The 23,069-nt window shown below is 36.3% G+C and overlaps 1 non-coding gene across 1 annotated transcript; it reads left to right on the forward strand.

The window, feature by feature from the left end:
- The first annotated feature begins 1,043 nt into the window (after positions 1-1,043).
- On the forward strand, positions 1,044-1,147 carry LOC122115082. The gene has a single exon (XR_006148695.1). It is a non-coding gene; the product is annotated as a small nucleolar RNA U13 (small nucleolar RNA).
- Positions 1,148-23,069: the final 21,922 nt, after the last annotated feature.

Below are 23,069 nucleotides of genomic sequence, written 5' to 3' on the forward strand. Positions count from 1 at the left end.
CAATGGATGGTTTCTCTTACGATTTTTTTGCGAATTATTAGATTGTTTTATGTAGTGAGACTTAATTGCATCAGCTTCCTAGGCAACATTAACGTGATTGCTGCTCGACTGGCTACAGCATGCTTAACTGTCGTGGCAGGATTTGGTTAAGTATGACCTAAAAAATGAAAGGTGACAGCTTCCTAAAGAAGAAGGTTATAAGATAAAATGTAGAAAAGAGGGAATTAGAAATACGGTTCTAAGACGGTATGCAACATTTGCTGTCTATTTTATACTTTGTCTTCCCTGTTGAAAGGCTACTAAATCTAATTTTTATCTTTGTTCTCTTGATAATTTGTTAAGAGCTTATGTCATTTGGCCATTACTCCAAATACGATGTCCAGTGAAAATCTAATCCTCCATAAAAGGAATGAAAACACTGGCAAAAATGCTCAAAGTAACTTTGTCAGGTCGTTAGAGAGCAATAAAAGGCTTATAATAAGAGAAGGCAAAATACTAAGAATAGCGGAGTTTATCTCCTTTATATTTCCCTCTTCTCATTCCCATTTTCACATATATCTGCAGCTTAGGAAAAACCTGCAACTTTCAGTGACAGGAGGAGCTAAATTGAATTTAGAACTCCTGGAAGTCCTTATCTTCACAATGTTATCAGACAGACAAAGAAAATGTAATGACAGAAGTGTCAGTATAGGCTGGGGATGTAGTTCAACCTCAAGTACTTGCCTATCATATGCAAAATCCTGAATTCAACCCCCCACCACACACACACACACACACACACACACACACACACACACACACACACAGAGACACACACACACCCCACAAGTCAGTATAGGACAGGGTTTATAGCTCTGGGGCAGAATACTTGCCTAGCAAGCAAATAAGCTTTGGGATCATTCTTTAGCACAACAAAGAGGGGGAAGTCAGTATAACAGAAAGATATAACAAAATAATCACAAACATATATGCATTTAAATATAAGACACAAATTGGAAGAATTGAAGACAGGAAAAAAGTTATTTTTAAAAGTAATATAGTAGATCCTTTTCTGATTCATAAGCATGATGATTGGGTCCTCACATGTTCTTATGATATATACCTCCCTCAAACCTTGTTACGACCTGGGTATATTATCCATCTGACATGAAAAAAAAGATAAAAAAGTGATATAGTAGACAACTGAACAGTGAGAAAGTAGATATGAATTGCAATAGAAATCAACTAGACATGACAAATGTCCATAGACAGTCTGTACATGAATAACAGAATACAGTCCTCCTCAAAAACTGTAGAACTTGGGGCTGGGAAGGTGGCTCAGTGGTAGAGCGCTTGCCTTGCATACATGAGTCCCTGGTTCGATTCCTCAGCTCCACATAAGCAAAAAGAAAAAAAGCCGGAAGTGGTGCTGTGGCTCAAGTGGTAGAGTGCTAGCCTTGAGCTGAAGAGCTGAGTGAGGGACAGCACCCAGGCCCAGAGCTCAGGCCCATGACCAGACCCCCCCCCCCCCCAAAAAAAAAAACCAAAAAACAACAACTGTAGAACTTTCTAAAAGTTAAACCATATGTTAGGCCATAAAACAAATTTAAAAAGGTTAGATTCACACCAACTATTTCTTCTGACAGTAATGGAATAAGATTGGAAATCAGTAAGAGGAAATTGGAAATTAATAAATATTAAAAAATTAAGAAATTTAGTCTATATTCTTTGTGCTACTATACCTTGAAACCAGGACCTGTGAATACTAGGCAACTATTGACTATAGTATTTAAATCACATCTCCAGCCTCCACCTTTTTTTTTTAATTTTATTGAGAGAGAAAATAAGTTATTTTGCCCAGGATGGCTTCAAACTCACAATCCTCATGCCTAACTGTACTGCAACAATATTTCAGAATACATCTTTGAAAATGCAAGACTTTCACATGTAAAACTATAAAATCAAAAGAAATTAAAGACAAATGAATGGGTCAGGAGAGAAAACAGTATTGCATAAGAGCAATATTCAGTCTTCTGATCTATGAGATTTGTCCATTTCTATATTTAGCTTCTTCCAGTACTACTTTGTAGTTTGCAATGTGAAAGCCCTATCAAAACATCATAATAAAATTAATTTATAAAAACCGTGTGACAAGAGACTCAGAATTAACAAATATTACAAGTTAATATAATAGAAAACTCAGAAAAAAAACTTGTCAACTTGTAAACTTTGTGTGTAGAATAAATAATATCAACACCCAACGAATTAGGTTAATTAGGTAAGTTAATAGATGCTACTGGGGAAATCTCACACTATGTAAGAAAAAAAAGTGAAACCATAGGTACTAAAAAGTACTGCATGTGTGAAATAAATATATATGAAAAGCAAGTTTATAAAGATAATTGAATAAGCTATACAAGACTGTTTATACAAGACTGTGTATAAAGCTCGACAACATTGATCTTATTCATAATATTATTTTCTATATTCACACTTATGTTCTCAAAGGCAAGTCATAGTTTTCAAATGAATTTTTTTGTTAATTTAACAAATATCTCCTGAGATATTGTGAATTATGAATCTATTCATTATCATTTAGTTTTTGTGGTACTGAGGATCATCACCATTTAATTTTTTTAATTATAAATCTACGGATGTAGATTTACTACCTTGCTAACATTATCTTAGGATACATAATTTGAATAAAACAAATGAAGTGAATTGTGTACCTTTCAAAAGAGATATTTTTATGTCCAATATTGCAGATAATATGTTGTTTGGAAGTAAAATCTCAAAAAAGAATTTTCAAATCTGATCAAATTAAAATAGGGTCATTTGAATGAGCCCAAATTCAATTTTGTGACTTATGTCCTCATATAAGGGAAATCTGATATGTCTGAGGGTACGTGATATAATGATAGGATTGTAAGATCTATCCATTAAACCAAAGGACCTGAAAGATCTCTAGCAACCATTAAATGCTAAACAAAGACAAACATATCTATAACTTGCAGAATGAGCATGACTGTGCTGAAACCTTGATTTCAAGCTTGCAGTTAACATCACTGTTATTGTTTTAAGGAAAATGTGAAACTTTGGTAATGGTGCTTTGGAAGGCAAAACCAGACAATTATTGTGTTATGTATGCAGTAGATGGGAAGGGATGGTAAGGGAAACAAAGGAGGAGGCAACAATGCTGCTTGATAAGAAATGTACTCATTACCTTGTCCATATAATTGTAACCCCTCTGTACGATATTTTCACAATAAAAAAATGGAAAAACAACAACAAAAAACCTATGTAATTATTACCCGACTACATAGCCGCAACTCTTTTGTATATCACCTCTACAATAAAAGATATAAATAAAATATAATGAATAAAAAAACAAAAAAAAGAAAAGTGAGGGAAGGGATAGGTTTGGAAGGGTGGGTGACATTGATCAAGATGCAGTGTATTCATAAACTGTTGTGTTGAATGGTATTCAGTTTGTGCAACTACTTAAAGATAATAAAATATGTTAAAAGCTATTTACAACTTCTATTTCAGACTTTATTAGGCATTAATTAGATTTTATCATGTATCCAGTTCCTGAAAAATACTGTGTCAATTACTGGGCTGACACAAAGACTCCCAGTGAAATAGGTCACAAATTAGTCAGGAAGACATTGACAAATAAGAACAAATCAAAAAGCCTCATTGAAATCAGCCCTCTCTCATGTGCTCAATAAAGTAGAACAAGGTTGTAAGTGGTATTGAAGCACAATTTTCTCATCAGTAAATGACACCAATAATGTACAACTCACATCATGGTTAGAAGCCTTATAAATCACCTTGCTGATAACATATCCTAAGACTCATTTAAAAAGAGATTCACCCTCAGATGTGAAGAAAAATCTGGACAGTCTCTTCTTATTGGCTTATATATCTTTGTCCAATCACATGTGGCTGTTGGTTCTTCATTGAACTTAATCATAGAAATGGAAGCTTTCTATGTCATGTGAACCTGTGATTAAATAAATCTGTAATGCCCTTCCCTTATTAACATAGGGTGTGTGTGTGTGTGTGTGTGTGTGTGTGTGTGTGTGTGTGTTTTCTTGTTCAGCAGTGGAAGTGGCTGGGACCTTTATGATGAGTGAAGAAAGATACTATACTTGTCTTCCTTTATGTTGTTTCCTCAGGGACAAAGAAATTCCTAGGTAGAAGGGAGCATCTTCATTTAAAGCATAAAAAATACACTCTAATTTTAAAGATACTGCATTGATATCAGATGAAGCCTATTTTTAGATAAAGCTGTTGGCTGTCATTATATTAAACTGAACCCTACATCTATTCACTTACATCTACACTTCAGGGAGAGAAAATGCAAGGAAAGAAAGTTCCAGGGACAGTAGCTTTAAATTCTCATAAGATATTGAAAACACTACTTGCATCTTCATTTACAGCCAAAGAACAAAATTTGCCCTTCAGGTGCAGCACAGATATCAATCTAGCATACATTTTAGAGGATGAAACAGATTTTGGGTGGATGGCCCTGCCTTTGGTTCATGTCTTGTTTGCTTTGGCATATACCATATGTAAACAGCAAAATGTGAAAAAAAAAAAAAAAAAAAAAAAAAAACAACCCACAGACACAGCCATTGATAACCATGGCAAATATCTGGTGAACTGCTAAGAGAAATGTCCTAAAGGGCTGGGAAGGTGGCTCAGTGGTAGAGAAATGTCCTAAAAAAGTAAAAAACTATCAGAAAGAATTTGAGGGAGTTGAAATTCTTGCAGAAAGGAGAAGCAAAACAAATAGTTTGTGTTTCTCATAAAATATTATTATTGTATTATTAGTTTCCTCAGGTTCATGTCATTGAATTAAACACAATGAAGATGCTGGTTTGATACATATATTAATATAAGTAAACTGATATTAATACAAACAAATAGACAAATAGAGAAACATTGAAGCAAGGGGAAAAATAACTGTCAATTTCCATCCCACACTAGAAACTTTACTTCTTAGTTTGATTGAGAAGCAGTAGGTCCACCCACCTTTTGTTGAAAGCTGACCTGCCAGTCCATGCATCTGTAGTTTAAAAATTTTATGCACACTACAACTTCTGCTAGTGAACTGCAAAGCTGAAGAGAACTATAAAAAAATTAACATAAATGTCAGATTAGAAATATCGAATGATTGTAAACGATGGCTAAACAATGCAAATCCTGGTATAGTTGATATCATGAGAATTGAGAACGATTCTATAACCAGGTTCAGATAGTTGATTATATCCAAGGAAGAGAATAAGTCATTCTCTATTTCTCATATGAGAAAGTAAGATATGTGCCAGATATTATATGAATAAAATTCCAACCTATGTGTGTCTATTTGCTTCTAAATCTATTTATTTACTGGGTTTGCCACTTCAGCAGGCTATCTTATAGTATTTGAAGTCACTTTAATTCCCTCATGATTATTCCAATCTCCATTTCAAACACAGGAATTTTGTTTTCATTCTGGAGAAGTTGGGAATGAATAAACTAAATAAAACTCTAAAAACAATCACATTATTTTCTGCACGTACTAAGTAATCTTGTTTCACCACATTTAATATATTCTTATGTAGCAAATAGCATCATCCATATTTTAAGTAATCTATTAGATTTCTTGAAAACAGATTCCAACCTTTAGAAACAAGTCTACTCAGACACAAATAAGAAAGACTGGCAATGTGGGTTGAAGGATAAAAAAAATGTGTGTTTACTTAGAAAATATACTGTGACTTCCAAATGTCATATTGTAAGGACTGTTTTTAAGTTAGAGACCACTTAGAGACAAATGTGAAGGGAAAAATGCTGCACATAAGTAATAAAAATAGGCAAACAAATAACAGAATTATTTTCAAATACTATAGGTATCTGGGGATATGCCTAAGGACAACTCATATAACTTATGTGCAAATTTAGAAATATTAGGTTTATTATAAAGCCAGGTCTACATAGATACAATTGTTTCTATCCTTAGGGATTAAATGAATTCCTGCCTAATAACTAAACATTTTGTTCTGCTTTAAGCCTTGCAGAAACAAATATTTTCAAGTAAAAATAATAATGAGAGCTATAAAATATTTTACCTTATTTAAAAAACCAATGCTCATTTCTGAAGTTACCAGCAATGCTTTAGAGTAGAGAATTATGTAAATAAAAACTATTCTACATGAAAGTATAGCAGAAATATATCCACTTTAAGAGGCATATAAAATGGGCTTGCTGCCACTAGAATTTGAATTTTATAAAGAAAAATTGATACTATTATTATTTAAATGATTATTTGCTTATAAATAGTATAAAGCATTATAAATCACAGCATTTGAAACACTAATTACGTAGCAATAAAATGTGGTTTGTTAAGGTTAGCAGAATACAATCATGTTTAACAGACATATTAAAATATTTCATTAGTGTGTTTATGATTATTAATCACATTGGTTTCTTCATGGTTGACCAAATTATGGGAATCAATCTTAATCTTGTCCACTAAATTTTAGTAAGTAGAAATCTACAACCTATTTACCAAATCAATATTTCAAAATACAATCATACCCTTATTCAAAAGAAGAATTTGAAATACATTAGTTCTAATAACTGCATGATTGGAATAAAGTTATGGTTCCCAGTGTGCTTGATTTATTTGGGCAAAATATTATAATTTCCTATTGATTGACTTACTTGTACACAGTTTTCTTTTGATTTTAGGTCCTAATTTCCTTTTCCTTCAGAGCCTTACATTGAAAACATTCTAACCATAAATTCTTTGAGATGTAAGTTGTCTGAAAAGCTTCCTGACAGTTTTATTATTTAAGAGTATCTTCCAGCAGGACCTGGTTGCCATCTCCTGGAAATATAAACATTAAGGAAGATGATATACTAATCTCATGGGATCTGTGGGGGGGCTGGGGTCTCACACCTGTGGCACCTTTCTCTAAGTCATAAAACTACCCCCTTCATAATGATGTAAGAACTTTTTCTTGGGTAAGGTCAGTTAGTACATATACACAAATCATATATTATTTCCTTCTCAACTTTTCAAAAATTCACCCATGGTTTCCCCACACACCAGGGTTTAGGTCATATCATAGTATCTCTGGTGTATCTCCCTCTCTCCCTTTCTTCCTCCCTCCCTCCACTCCTTCTCTCTCTATGCAATAGCCTCATATAAAAGTTTCCTTTATCTGTTTAATTTTTGTCAGGGATTATTTTGACAGAAAAAAATGTTTCATTCTTTCTATGGTTCCTACACATCTCTTATATCAAACATACTTCCTCATTTTATTAAAAGAGTATGAAAACTTAGTCATAGTGAGTCTCTTCTTTTTGGAATATGTAAAAGGGCTTCATTATGACATTTTCATACAGGTATGTAATGTGCTTTGATAATATATATGACCCTCTTTTGTCCTTTCCCTGTTCTGCTGGGCTCCTTCCTCTTCCCAACTAATTCTCCAAATATTTTTCATAGTTTTTTTTTTTTAACACAAAACATTCCCTCCCTCACCTCCCCAGAAATACAGACCCCACACATGAAAGAAAGCATGCAGTATTTGTCTTTTTTTTAAATTTTTATTTATTTTTTTATTGTGAAAATACTATACAGAGGGGTTACAATTACATGGGCAAGATAATGAGTACATTTCTCTTATCAAGCATTGTAGCCTCCTCCTTTGTTTCCTCTTCCCATCCCTACCCAGCCTCCCCCCACCTCGCCCCCCTCCCCAATCCTTCCTCCCCCCCCCCCCACCAAAGTTGTAAAGTTCGTTTTCGACATGACAACTTGTACTTCTCATTGTTGCAACGGGTCCACCTTATTTAAATATCCTTATTTAAAACATGCAGTATTTGTCTTTTTGACCTTGGCTTATTTCACTTAATGAGAGCTCCAGTCCATTCGGCAAATGACATAATTTTATTTTCTTTATGGCAGAATAATTCACCATTGTGTGTATATATGTGGACACTTAAACGGATTCTATAACTTGGCTGTGACGAATACTGCAGAAATAAACATAGGTGTGAAGATATATGCTGAATTTGGTTCCTTGGGTTATATACCAAGAAGTTATTTAGTAGCATCATAATGGTAGATCTAGACTTGGATTTTGGAGAAAACTTCATAATGAATATCATAGTGGCCGACTAATTCACGTTCTTAATCATAGTGCATAGATGTCCTATACCGCCATCATTCCCATCATGTGTTGTTTGTTTCCCTGATGATGACTATTCTGACTGGGGTGAAATGGAAGCTTCAATATAGTGTTGTTGTTGCCAGTCTTGGAGCTTGAACTCTGGGCCTGGGAGCTGCCCTGAGCTTCTTTTGTTCAAGGCGTGTGCTCTCCCACTTGAGCCACAGAGCCACTTCCAGCTTTTTTTTTCCTGTTTTTATGGTGCTCAGGAATCGAACTCAGGGCCTCATGTATGCAAAGCAAGTGCTCTGCCATTAAGCCACCTTCCCAGCCCAACTTCCAGCATTTTTGAGTAGTTTATTGGAGATAAGAGTCTGACAGAGTTTCCTGCCTAGCCTGGCTTCAAACTCTCAGCTCCTGAGTAGCTAGGATTACAGGTGTGAGTCACCAGTGCTCAGCTTCAATATAGTTTCTATTTACATTCTTTAGTATCTATTTGCACTGTTGAGAACTGTCTGTTCAAGTCATTTTCCAATTTATTGGCTGTTTTTTGTGTTTATGTTTTTGAGTCTTCATATTTTCTGGATATAAATTCTTTGTCAGATTAATATACACTAATTAATATACACCAATGATTTCTCTTGCTGCTTTTATTTTATGCATTCCCTTCACTCTGGTAATTGTTTCCTTTCCTGTTGGATCTTGTTTTTCCTGGCACAATCTTCATTAACAATTCTGCTTAAGACTAAATACATAGCATCAGTGCAAAATCAGCACAAACCATGTTTTCAACTTCAAAAGCATGCTTTTCATCTTTGGCAGGATTCTTACTCTGTGGACTATTCTATTAACTAGCTTTATTCAAAATTATTATATTATCTACAGAGAATTTCAAAACTTTTTTTACTATTATGAAATGCCCTAACACATAATATGATCAACTTACACACAAGTTTTAAAAAGTTGAATTAAACTGCAACAAATGAAACATGGCTGTAACACGAGGAAATAGAAATTAAAGAGAAAAGGGGGCAGGCGCTGGTGGCTCACACCTGTAATCCTAGCTACTCAAGAGGCTGAGATCTGAGGATTGTGGTTCAAAGCCAGCTTGGTCAGGAAAGTCTGAAACTCATTTTTTATGTTTTTTTTTTTTAATTGTAAAACACTGTATAGAGGGGATTCAGTTACATGAGCAAGGTAATGAGTACATTTCCATCAAGCATTGTTACCTCTTCCTTTGTTTTTCCCTTACCATCTCTTTTCTCCCCACCTCCACAACTACACTCCCCCCACCCCTGCCTAAATTGTAAAGTTAGTTTTTCAACATAGTGTCTTGTGCATCTCATTGTTACAATGGGTCAATCTGTATCCCTATTTAAGCATTTTGTTTTTTTCCTTCCCCTCCTCAAATTAGAAAAGTGTATACACAAGATGCAGGGCACTGACATCAAATACAGTGAAAACAGGGGTTATACCATGGGGGAGGAGCATACAAAGAAATAAAAAATCACATGGTACATTATAAATGTTAGAAATAACAGCAAGAAAGAAAAAAATCACTTATGTCCCTATTTTGGGGTTTATTGTGCTTAACATCATTTTATCTGGTCATATGTACATAGCTTTTGACCTTTTCTGCTTGACCCAGACATATACTAGTTATTGCAAATAAGGGAAACCATGGGACCTGTGGTTTCTTTGGGCCTGGTTTACTTCACTTAATATAATTTTTTCCAAGTCTTTCCATTTCCTAACAAATGGGGTGATGTCATTCTTTCTGATGGAGGCAAAGAATTCCATTGTATGTATGTATATGTATGTGTTTATGTATGTATGTATGTGTGTGTATATATATACATATATATGTGTATATATATATATATATTTATATATACACACTGAGGGCATCTGGGTTGGTTCCATATCTTAGCTATGGTAAATAATACTGCAATAAACATAGTTGTGTTGGTAGTAAAAGGTTAAAGTTTGAGGCAGTGACTACTTGTTGCTTGTTTCTGTCTAGCAAAGCAACACGTGGTGGTAATCCAAACACCTGGTTGATTGTGTGCCTTTATAAGACCTGAAAATCCTTATCTCAGGGCTCTCCTCCTAGGCTCTGCTGTATCGCAGTGTAGGACGAGGCCAGAGCTGCAGCCCATTTAAATAAAACAGCTGTAGAGTCGTAAGCCAGGCCCAAAGAAACCACAGGTCCCATGGTTTCCCTTATTTGCAATAACTAGTATATGTCTGGGTCAAGCAGAAAAGGTCAATAGCTATGTACATATGACCAGATAAAATGATGTTAAGCACAATGAACCCCAAAATAGGGACACAAGTGATTTTTTTCTTTCTTGCTCTTGTTACTAACATATTTATAATGTACCATGTGATTTTTTGTTTCTTTGTATGTTCCGCCCCCCCCCCATGGTATAATCCCTGTTTTCACTGTATTTGGTGTCAGTGCCCTGCATCTTGTATGTACACTTGTCTAATTTGAGGAGGGGAAGGAAAAAAACAAAATGCTTAAATATGGTTACAGATTAACCCATTGTAACAATGAGATGCACAAGACACTATGTTGAAAAACTAACTTTACAATTTAGGCAGGGGTGGGGGGAGTTTAGTTGTGGAGGTGGGAGGGAAGAGATGGTAAGGGAAAAACAAAGGACGAGGTAACAATGCTTGATGGAAATGTACTCATTACCTTGCTCATGTAACTGAATCCTCTCTGTACAGTATTTTCACAATAAAAATATATAAAAAACAAGTGTTTGAAGTAAACTTTCATTATCTGAATGGGTGTTATGCAAGATATGTGATTCGTTACAAATAACGAATGTGTATCAATTCCAAAGAATGTAAATCTGTGGAGTTCAGCAAGCTTTTAGCTCCGTGGGACACCTTTACTTATGTGACAGGCCACTTGTTCATTGGAAGCATTGAGAAGACAGAAAGAGTACTTTAGCTTGTTGCTCTTTTGGAATATGAGTATTTCATCTTCATCCATCTGTCTCTTGTTTGTATAAATTGGAATGTCTCTTCCTTGCCCTCGTAAACACACCTATTGCTATTTGCTTAGACCCTCTTTGTCCTAACTTTTCTGGCACAGTGTTACTTAGTTTGGCTTCCAGATGAATTGCATCATTATCACTTAAAGTCTTTTCAGAAATGGAGTTATGTGCACTGTACCAGACTCCCGAATGAGGGCCATGTTTTCCATGTGCTATCCAGATATTTTGTAATGCCCTTAGATAAGCATATTCCCAATAGCATTGCTGAGTAGGTGGATCTATAGACCTTCCTTGACTATTTTAATTTAAAAATTAAAATGAAGGATTGCACCTGCAATCCTAACTACTCAGGAGGCTGAGATCTGAGGATTGTGGTTCAAAGCCAACCCAGGCAGGAAAGTCCATGAGACTCTTATCTCCATTAAACCACCAGAAAACTGGAAGTGGTGCTGTGGGTCAAGAGGTAGAGAGCTAGTCTTGAGCTGAAGAGCTCAACTGAAGCACCCGGGCCCAGGGTTCAAGCTGGATGACAGACCAAAAAAAAAAACTATTTTATTTTTATTTCTAAATAGTTGTTCAAAGGAGATGCCACTTAATAAAGCAGTTTATAAATACTATGCATTTTGAAAGGTGTTACCACTCTGCTTCCCTTACTTTTGTTAATTTTGTAGTATATACAACAAATTATTCCCCTCTTCTTTTTAAAAATTTTTTTATTGTGAAAATACAGTACAGAGGGTTTAGAATTACATGGGCAAGGTAATTACATGGGCAACAATGTTGCCTACTTCTTTGTTTCCCCTTCCCATCCCTTCCCATCTCCCACCACCCTCCCTTTCCCTCTTCTTAAAGTAGCATCTCCTCCTGAAACAAAAACAAGCAGCTATCCTCCCTTAGAACCTGTTAAAACTTCAAAATACTGTTCTCATTAATATATATATTCACTTATTTATTCCTTGCAAGTATTTCCTATTAAGTTCTGGCCATATCAAGCATTGTTCATGCATTGGAAATGTAGTGACAAAAGGGAAGTAACATGAAATCTTCTGCGCAAAACTTTAGAATAAGCTATGGGAAATGTACAGCTGAAGGAATTATGATTATTCTCAGAACAGTGCACTGAGTGTACTCCTTATACACATTTAGGACAGTCACAGTGAAATCAGAGAAAGCTTCCAAGAGGAAGTAACATTTCTATTCAATCTTGCAGAATGAGAAAGTAAAGATGGGGAAAGGTAGTTGAAGAGGATGTTAAGAGGAAGAGCAGAGAAGATTGAGGTGTCTGCATGCATGAGAATCTGATAGAAAACAACATATTGGTTTATATATTTATATTGCTTGGTCACATAATGTTTTAATGATGATATGCTCATAAATGCAGAGTAACTGTCATTGTAAACCATCTACAAAGATCATTTAACTATGAAATGGCCTAATCTTAGATCCCTATAATGACCTGTAATAGCTAATGTTTGAATGAAAACATTGGCACCTGGGAATTACATATATTATCTTAGCCCTAATATGAAAAAGAGAGCTTTGAATGCTGTCATTCCACTTAAAAATTATTTTTAGCTTCAGGATAATTTTTCTTTAATTCAACTTTAGTTGCTCACAGTCGATTCATTGGTCATCAGTTTACAACAACATCTATAAGAAAAACATTTTACTTCCTTGGAAATTTAATTAAAATTGTGAAACTAGCTAGGTGCTGGTAGCTCACATCTGTAATTCTTACCTACTCAGGAGGCTGAGATCTGAGGATTGTGGTTTGAAGCAAACCCCGTTAGGAAAGTCTATAAGATTCTACCTCCAATAAACTACTCAGAAAATGATGGATGTGACACTTCGGCTCAAGAGGTAGAGCACTAGTCTTGAAAAAAAGAAGCTCAGGGATAACTCCCAGGCCCAGAGTTCAAGTCCCAGGACCAACAGAAACAAACAAGCAAACAAATACAAATTAAAAATGCGAAGCTAAAAACAGTGATGAAAGTGGAAGCTATGGAAAATTCATAAGCAATGGGACTATGAGGGGTTCTAATAAGTCACCCCCACCCCAAAAGTTGAAATTCTGTGTCAGATGACACTATTAGACAGAAAAATTGATAGTACAGGTTGGGAACTACTGTACAAACAGATCTAAGGAATGACTATAAAATTATTTAACTGAGATACCTGAGACGCAGTCCGGGACGAAGGAGCCAGACGCAGCAGACGAGCGGATTCTACTCAACACCAGCAAGAACCAACAAGGAACGGACAACTTCATCCTGCACTTTGCAGACCAGAGACGACCCGGGATCCAAGACTCCGCGTGAGTAGAAGCCCCGCTTCCTCACTCCTTCTCTGGGAGCAGAGGAGGGAAGGCCACCCCTCCCCCCCCAGCACCGGTGATCTCCATCTTGGATACCGACAAAGCTCGGAGGAGCTGCTAGCTCCAGCTCAGGCCTTGGAATAAAACGAGTCATTTAGCAGGTCACAAGAACTTAATGGCGAAGTGACCTCACAGACTCAGTTCCATCCAGGGAAAAGTCACCCAGCTCAGGCGCCAGCCATTGGAGTGGCTCTCCTCACCGGGTAACCAGAGCCAGAGGCTGCCCCTCCCTCTAGCAGCCTCCACAATCAATTGAAAAACAGAAACCCTGAGAATGGCTCCAGGCTGGGTGCTGTGAGTTTTTTTTCACAAAATAGCCCCAGGGAAAAGCTACTGTTCGTTGAAAGGCCTCAACTCTACCCAGAACCTAGCCTCATCACTGCATCCCCCTCTTTTGTGATTCTCAAAGCAGATCACCCTCCCAGTAAACTAACCTGGGAGGGGGATCTCAAAATCTTGGGTAAAGCAGAGCATTTTTCTGCCTGTTCGAACAAACTGACTTAAGAAACCAATCAAGCCACAGGACCTCAAGCTGACCAGAGACTCCAACCAGACTCTGGTTACAGACAAAAGGGAGATACAGGACTCTTCCCACCCCTCCCAAAAAAAAAAAAAAAAAAAAAATTCAAAGAACTTTTTTTTTCTTCTTCTTCTTTTCTTCTTTTTTTCTTTTTCTTGTTTTGTTTTTTTCGTTTTTTGTTACCATATATATATATATAAATTTTTTTTTGCTTTTCTAAAACTTTTATTAATCTTTAATTTTTGCCTCTTCTGAAAAAATAATTGTTTTCCATTAACTTTTTTTTTTTTCTCCTCTTATAATTTTTATTTTAGGAATACGTGAATGTGTGTTTTCTTTTCTTTTCTTGTCTTCTTTCTCTTTTTCTTTCATTCTTAATTATCTTTTTGTTTTTTTTTCTAGCTCTACTGAACTTCTGATCTTTTCTTCTCACTTTCCTATCCTTTCCATCTTTTCCTCTTTGTTCATCTTTATGTGACTTAACTCTTGTCCTGCACATCCTCAGATAAACCCGTAGTTAACCAGTAGACCCTATCCCCCATTGTGTACACACTTAATCCACAAACTTATTACTCAATTCAAAACCTCTGAGACTTAAATTCATTAATAGCAGTACTACCTCTTTATACCTATATAATATTTTAAGCATTTTTTTAAAGTTTTTCTCATCTCCTCTATGTCCCTCCCTTTCTCTCAACATATTCATATTCCTCTATAAATAGATGGTCTTTTAATCTCTAAAATAACATTAATTTTTACGTTTCTATTTTTTTTCTGGTCTCTTTTCATTCCCCTTCCCCTTTCTTCTTTTTCTCTCTCTCTCTCTACTTACATCCTACCCAACCTATTTCCTGCATTGTGATTAGGACATAGTTAACTCTCCCTGTGCCTCCCCACACCAATCTATTCCTATTTTTTACCCACATCTCTTCCTAACCCTAATAATTTCTGGCTTTCCAAATTCTTCTCTGCGGTTCGAAGTTCTTTAACATATAGTTGTTTGATGTCGAATAGATGTATCTGTTGAACTAGATTGTATCTGTAGACTATTGACTGTACAAATGCAAACTTTGGTTGATGGTTGCCTTAAGATAGTGTTCTAGCACAAAACTGGTGCTATCTTCATCTCAAATGGGCAGAGTAAGCCGGAAAAACACAAGAAAAATGGCAAATTCGGGTATCTCAATTCCCAATCCTGATAATCAGGGGTTAGAACAGATAATGAATAATCCAGAGGAGAGTTCCCAAACAGCTCTACAAACACTGGTGGCAAACATGATAAATGAAAAGTTTGACAACGTACAAAGGACTCTGTATGAGCGTGATAGGGAGAGAGAGGAGGCATCCCAGAAGTTTATACAGGAATATCATAAGCGTGAGGAAGCTACTCAAAAACTGATACAGGATTTGCGTGAACAACTTGAAAATACTCAAAGAGAAAGGGAGGAATGGCGTGAGCAGGCTGAGAACACTCAAAGAGATCTGCAGGAATTCCACGAACGGGAGGAAGCTAATCAAAGAGTAATACAGGAATTGAGAGACCAGGTAGAGAACACACAAAGATCACTAAAGGCATTCATGGAATCCATTAACAAAGAGCTGAAGGAAGTCAGGGAGACCACAAAGGGAATGCTGAATGGAACCCAACAGAAGGAATGGGAGCCCAAAGAAACCATAACCAATCAACTAAGTGATTTGAGGACAAACACTGAACACCAAATTAAGGAAGTAAAGAAATTCATACAAGACCTAAAACAGAGCTTCAACAAAGAACTTGAAGCCATCAAAGCTGACCAACTAGAAGGAAAAGAGATAAAAAACAAAGTAGAGAGTCTTGACAGCAGGTTAGACCATGCAGAAGATCGAATCTCAGGGATTGAAGACAGCCTAGATATTATAGAGAAAGAACATACAACCATCCAAGACAAGTCCAAGAAATATGATAGATCTATCCAACACCTGGAAGACACCATCAGAAGGCCTAATCTAAGGATAATGGGTGTAGAGGAACACCTAGAAACAGAAGTTAATGGTCTAGGAAATCTGTTTAACAGGATCCTAGCAGAGAACTTCCCAAACATGCAAAAAGATAGGCCTGTCCAGATACAAGAAGCCTTTAGAACCCCAAATAGACCAGACCAGAATAGGACATCCCACCGTCACATTATAATCCACACAGGATCAACTCAGAACAAGGAAAAGATCCTTAAAGCTGTCAGGGAGAAAAGGGTAATCACTTATAAAGGGAAACCAATTAGAATCACCTCAGATTTCTCAGCAGAGACAATCAAAGCAAGAAGAGCCTGGAAGGATGTATGCCATGCCCTAAAAACAAACAACTATCAACCAAGAATACTGTACCCAGCTAAACTCTCCTTCATAACTGAAGGCCAAATAAAAACCTTCCATAGCAAAGAAAAATTGAAACAATACATCTCCACCAAACCAGCCCTACAAAAGATTCTTAAAGATGTCCTACACATAGAAAACCAACAAGACCGCAATAAAGGCCAAGAAACTGCACCCAAACTGAGAATCCAAGAACCATAGGAAGAACCCAGTTTTCGCAGCCCCCAAGAAGGTAGATAACATGGCAGGAACTCCCAAATACCTCTCAGTCCTATCTCTTAATGTTAACGGACTGAACTCTCCAATTAAGCGACATAGACTGTCTAGTTGGATTAAAAAACAAGACCCTTCTATCTGCTGCCTGCAGGAGTCACATCTTGCCCATAAAAACAAACACATTTTCAATGTTAAAGGCTGGAACAAAATCTACCAAGCAAACGGACCGCACAAACAGGCGGGAGTTGCAATCCTAATATCAGATAAAATAGACTTCAAATTAAAATTCATGAAAAGAGATAAAGAAGGTCGCTACATACTAATTAAAGGATCTCTCCTTCAGGAGGATATTACAATTCTAAATATCTATTCGCCAAACAATGGAGCACCCAAATTTATCAAAGAAACACTACTTTCCCTCAAATCCCATATAGATCCAAAGACATTAATCGTTGGGGATTTTAACACACCACTCTCCCCACTAGATAGATCAACTCGGCAAAAACTCAACAGAGAAACCGCAGATCTAAACAGCTGCATAGATCAACTAGACTTAACAGACATTTACCGAACATTTCACCCAGCAGCATCAGAATACACGTTTTTCTCAGCAGCACATGGAACGTTTTCTAAAATAGACCACATTTTAGGCCACAAAGCAAACTTGTCTAAATTCAGAAACATTGAAGTTATACCTTGCATTCTCTCTGACCACAAGGGAATAAAGTTAGAACTCAACACCAAAAGCCACCAAAGAAAGTCCGGTATCACATGGAGGCTGAACAACACACTGCTGAATCATGAGTGGGTCATGGAAGAGATTAGAAAGGAAATTCAAATGTTCATGCTATTCAACAAAAATGAACACACAAAATACCAGCTCCTCTGGGACACAGCAAAGGCAGTACTCAGAGGCAAGTTTATAGCTCTGAGCTCCTACATCAACAAATTGGAGAGATCTGAAACTAACAATTTAATGACACATCTAAACCTCCTTGAAAAAGAGCAGCAAGATAAACCCCAATCCAGTAGACGGAAAGAAATAATCAAAATTAAATCAGAATTAAATGAATTAGAATCCAAAAAAACTATAGAAAGAATCAACAAAACAAAGAGTTGGTTCTTCGAAAAACTTAACAAAATTGACAGACCCTTAGCAAATCTTATCAGAAAAAGAAGAGAACACACCCAAATTAATAAACTCAGAGATGAGAATGGAAACATCACCACGGAAACAAGCAAGATTCAGAACATTATAAGGGAATACTTCTCAAAACTTTATGCTAATAAGTTTGAGAACTTGACAGAAATGGACCTCTTCCTAGCAAATATTGACATGCCAAAACTAAACCAAGATGAGGTAAACTATCTTAACAGGCCCATATCAAGCATTGAAATAGAAACAGCAATAAGAGACCTCCCAGCTAAGAAAAGTCCAGGACCAGATGGTTTTACAGCGGAATTTTACAAGGCCTTCAAAGCAGAGCTCACACCAATTCTCCTCCAACTCTTCAATGAAATTGAAAGAGAAAGCTCACTACCGAACACATTCTATGAAGCCATCATAACCCTCATCCCAAAACCAGGTAGGGACTCATCAAAGAAAGAGAACTATAGACCCATTTCTTTGATGAACATTGATGCGAAACTTCTCAACAAAATTTTGGCCAATCGACTTCAACAATTCATCCAAAAAATCATACACCACGATCAAACAGGATTCATTTCAGGGATGCAAAGCTGGTTCAATATACGCAAATCAATTAATATTATTCATCACATCAACAGGAGCAAGAATAAGAACCACATGGTTATCTCAATAGACGCAGAAAAAGCATTTGACAAGATCCAACACCCCTTTATGATGAAGGTTTTGGAAAAATTAGGAATCCATGGAACATTCCTCAATACAATAAAGGCTGTATATGACAAACCTACAGCCAGCATTATACTCAATGGTGAAAAACTAAAGCCATTTCCTCTTAACTCAGGAACAAGACAAGGATGCCCACTCTCTCCACTTCTCTTCAATCTAGTATTAGAATGCCTAGCTACAGCAATAAGACAAGATGCAGACATAAAGGGGATCCAAATAGGGAAAGAAGAAATAAAACTCTCCCTCTTTGCAGATGACATGATCTTGTATTTAAAGAATCCCATAGACTCTACTCCCAAATTACTCAAGCTGATTCAAAACTTTGGCAAAGTAGCAGGTTATAAAATTAACCCCCAAAAATCAATGGCTTTTCTGTATGCCAACAATGAGAAAAGTGTGGCTGAAATTAGGAAAGCAACTCCATTTGTAATAGCCTCACAAAAAATAAAATACCTAGGAATTAACTTAACTAAAGAAGTGAAGGACCTCTATGATGAAAACTTTAAAATCTTGAAAAAGGAAATCAACACAGAACTTAAAAAATGGCAAAACCTCCCATGCTCCTGGATTGGAAAGATTAACATCGTGAAAATGGCAATACTGCCCAAGGCTATCTACAAATTCAACGCAATACCTATCAAAATTCCACCCTCATTCTTCAAGGAAATAGAAGAGGCAATCCAAAAATTCATATGGAACAATAAAAGACCCCGAATAGCAAAAACGCTCCTCAACGGAAAGAATACTGCTGGAGGAATATCAATACCAAATTTCAAACTCTACTATAAAGCCATAGTAATCAAAACAGCTTGGTATTGGCATAAGAACAGACCTCAGGACCAATGGAATAGAATTGAAAACCCAGAAATGAACCTACAGACCTATAGTCATCTAATCTTCGATAAGGGAGCTAAAACAATAGAATGGAAGACAGACAGCCTCTTCAGTAAATGGTGCTGGCAAAACTGGTTAACTACATGTAGAAAACTAAAGCTAGATCCTTATATATCACCCTGCACCAGAATCAACTCCAAATGGATCAAAGACCTTGAACTCAAAGCAGACACTCTGAAAACATTACAGGATGGAATAGGAGAAACCCTGGGTCTCCTTGGCTCAGGCCGAAATTTTCTGAATAGAGACCCGGAAACACAACAAATCAAAGAAAGGCTGGACAAATGGGATTGTATAAGGTTGCAGAGCTTCTGCAGGGCAAATGACATAGCTAGCAAGATCAATAGAAAGCCCACGGACTGGGAGAAGATCTTTACTAGCCATACAACGGACAAGGGTCTCATATCTAAAATATACTTGGAACTAAAAAAATTAAACCACCCAACAACAAATCCTCAAAGAAACAACTGCCCAATAAGTAAGTGGGCGAAAGACTTAAAGAGAAGCTTCTCTGAAGAAGAAAGAAGGATGGCCAATAGACACATGAAGAAATGTTCAACATCCCTAGCCATAAAAGAAATGCAAATCAAAACAACATTGAGATATCACCTCACTCCAGTTAGAACAGCAAAAATCAAGAACTCTAACAACAACAGATGCTGGAGGGGATGTGGACAGAAAGGAACCTTACTTCATTGTTGGTGGGAATGTAAACTTGTTCAACCACTTTGGAAAGCAGTATGGAGGTTCCTCAAAAGACTCCACATAGAGCTCCCCAACGACCCAGCAATCCCACTTTTGGGCATTTACCCAAATGATCACAAACAAGGCTACACTAAAGCTACCAGCACAACTATGTTTATTGCAGCATTATTTACCATAGCTAAGACATGGAACCAACCCAGATGCCCCTCAGTAGATGAATGGATCAAGAAGATGTGGTATATATACACAATGGAATTCTATGCCTCCATCAGAAAGAATGACATTTCCCCATTTGTTAGGAAATGGAAAGGCTTGGAAAAAATTATATTAAGTGAAGTAAGCCAGGCCCAAAGAAACAGGTCCCATGGTTTCCCTTATTTGCAATATCTAGTATAGGTATGAGTCAAGCAGAAAAAGTCAGATAATGTGATGTTAGGAAAACAAAACCTCAAATATGTATTTTAATGTTTTTGTTTCTTTCATGCATGTGTTTCTAATGCATTTATAAGATTATTTCTTTGTTGCTTTGTATGTCCCTCCCCCACAGTGTAACCCCTGCTTTCACTATATTTGATGTCAGTATAACATGTGGAGGAGACGGGGACAAACAAGTCGTTTAAGGATTCAGGTGGACCTGTTGCAACAATGAGAAGTACAAAATGTCATGTCAAAACCAGCTTTACAATGTCGGTGGGGGGGGGGGGGAGGGGGGGTATGATTGGATGGTAGGGAGGGGGGAGGCTGGGAAGGGAGGTGAAGGGTAAACAAAGGAGGAGGATGCAATGCTTGGTAAGAAATGTATGCATTATCCTGCCCATGTAATTGTAACCCCTCTGTACAGTATGTTCTCAAATAAAATAAAATAAAATTAAAAAAAAAAAAATTATTTAACTGAGCTTCATTAGCAATGGAGAGTGGAGTGAAACTTTGGGAGTCAAGGTTTCTATAGAATACAAATTTACTGAGATTTCCCAGCTTTCCCCAATCTATATTGTTTAACATTGATGTGTTATGGACTTTACACTCCATTTGTGTAAGATCCTTCTGAATACAAATGATTACATAAAATTACATTTTTGTGGAGCTCTTGAGTTATAGGTGTTTTTTATCCATTGAATTAGGCTAGCAGACATGAAATAAGCAAAGTTCAGTGAAAAGTCCTTTAACATGTTGACATTTATGTGACTTTTCTTTCCAACAACTTAGACTGTATAATTTAGGGTATAATTCAATGGAAACTGACTAATTCATGGGGAACAATGGATGATTAGCGAAGTTTTCCTCAGGCATTCCATTAGTGATGTCTAGACAGGCAGACGTACAAAACAGAATAAAGAGTATGGAAATGATTCCAATGTTAAGATAGGTAGTTTTTTATACAGAAAAGGTGTTGAAAGAAAATCTAATTAGAGTGAGTCACAACATTTATTGACAACGTTTATACATTTTTGATGCCACTGGACATGTTTTTGTTACAAATGAGTCAAATTATCCTAGACTTTAGACTTGAGGCTTTTTCAAGTGTTGATAAATTGTCTCTTCATATGTGTCAAGGAATTATGCAACCATAGGTTTCTGCAGCAGTCTCAAAATCCTTAGTTCACACATTTTAAAATTATTTTTACATTTTTATTGTTATTATAAAGGTAAGATAGAGAAGGGTTATAGTTACATAAGTCAGTTAATAAGCACATTTATTTCTAGACAATATCACCCCTGCCTTGTTCTTTCTGTTTTTCCCTTCCATCTCCACTTATAAGTTGGGTAGTTCATCTTCTACTAAGTGTCTAGTGAGTACCACTGCTATATTTGTTCACACCTTGTCCCTCCATTTTTGTGTCCCCTCCTACACTCCCAAAGATAGATAAATGAACAACAAAGACAAAAAGAAAACAAAACAGCAACAAAGAAAACATGTCTTGTTTCCATTTCCTGGAATTCATTTTGATAAAGAATATTTTATATGATCAGAGGCACATAAGCATTGCACTTCTGTGTTCCTCTCCTACAAATAGCCTCCTTTGGGATCACTATAGTTCATACACGTTTTCAACTTGAAGATCTTGAGAGTTACAGAGCATGCCATGGGTTTTTGACTGGGTAGCTCCAAGTAAGGTAGCTAAACACTGCACTAATACAGCCAGATAATTTTGTAATGAACTAGTTCTAATCAGAGTAAATTTTATTAGTTGTAAAGTATTTCCAATATCCAGGGCGAAATCATAACATGTTTCTTGGAATGGCAAGAGGAACTATCTGCAGATTCCCTTCTAAGCTCTAATTATCTTTTGTTTCATAACTCTAATTCCCTGAACATATTTTTGCAAAATCCTTGTCTAATTAGGAGGTCTCAATTCTTGTATTGTTGAAAATCCCACCAGGTTCATTTTGGAATACATAATTGAGTGATCTTCCCTACATCTGAATGTCTGAAGAAGCCTAAATATTTTCTGGGATTTAAACACAGACACTGTGTTACCTAAACAATGCATGTTGTGTGATATAAAAATAAAGTGCATAAAGCACAAAAGTTCTTTTTAAAGTGTCCAAAGACCATAAGACTAAAGTGAATTTGTTACTCATAATAATGCTAACAGTATTTTATTCTTTATAATCTCATTAATCTATGTTACTAGTGTTTCAAATGATTAAGCTTCTGCTGAAAAGAATGTACTGAGAAGGTAAAATTTTGTAAACTTTAGGGTTGGAAGTTCATTTTTCTTTTGATATATATTTTAAAATCTCAAAGGTTGATTTGAGTAGTCATACAAAGCTAGGAAGTTGCCATTCAGAATAAAGAAACATAAACATTTTATTTTATTTTATTTAATTTTTTTTTAAATCAGTCTTAGGGCTTGAACTCAGGGCCTCTACACTGTCCCTGAGCTTTTGTGCTCAAGTCTAGTGCTCTACCACTTGAGCCATTGTGTTACTTCCAGCTTTTTTTTTAGTAGTTTATTGGAGAGAAGAATCTCAT

Source organism: Dipodomys spectabilis, unplaced genomic scaffold (assembly GCF_019054845.1).
Source record: "Dipodomys spectabilis isolate Male_0828 unplaced genomic scaffold, ASM1905484v1 ptg000115l, whole genome shotgun sequence".
Taxonomy (NCBI): Eukaryota; Metazoa; Chordata; class Mammalia; order Rodentia; family Heteromyidae; genus Dipodomys; species Dipodomys spectabilis.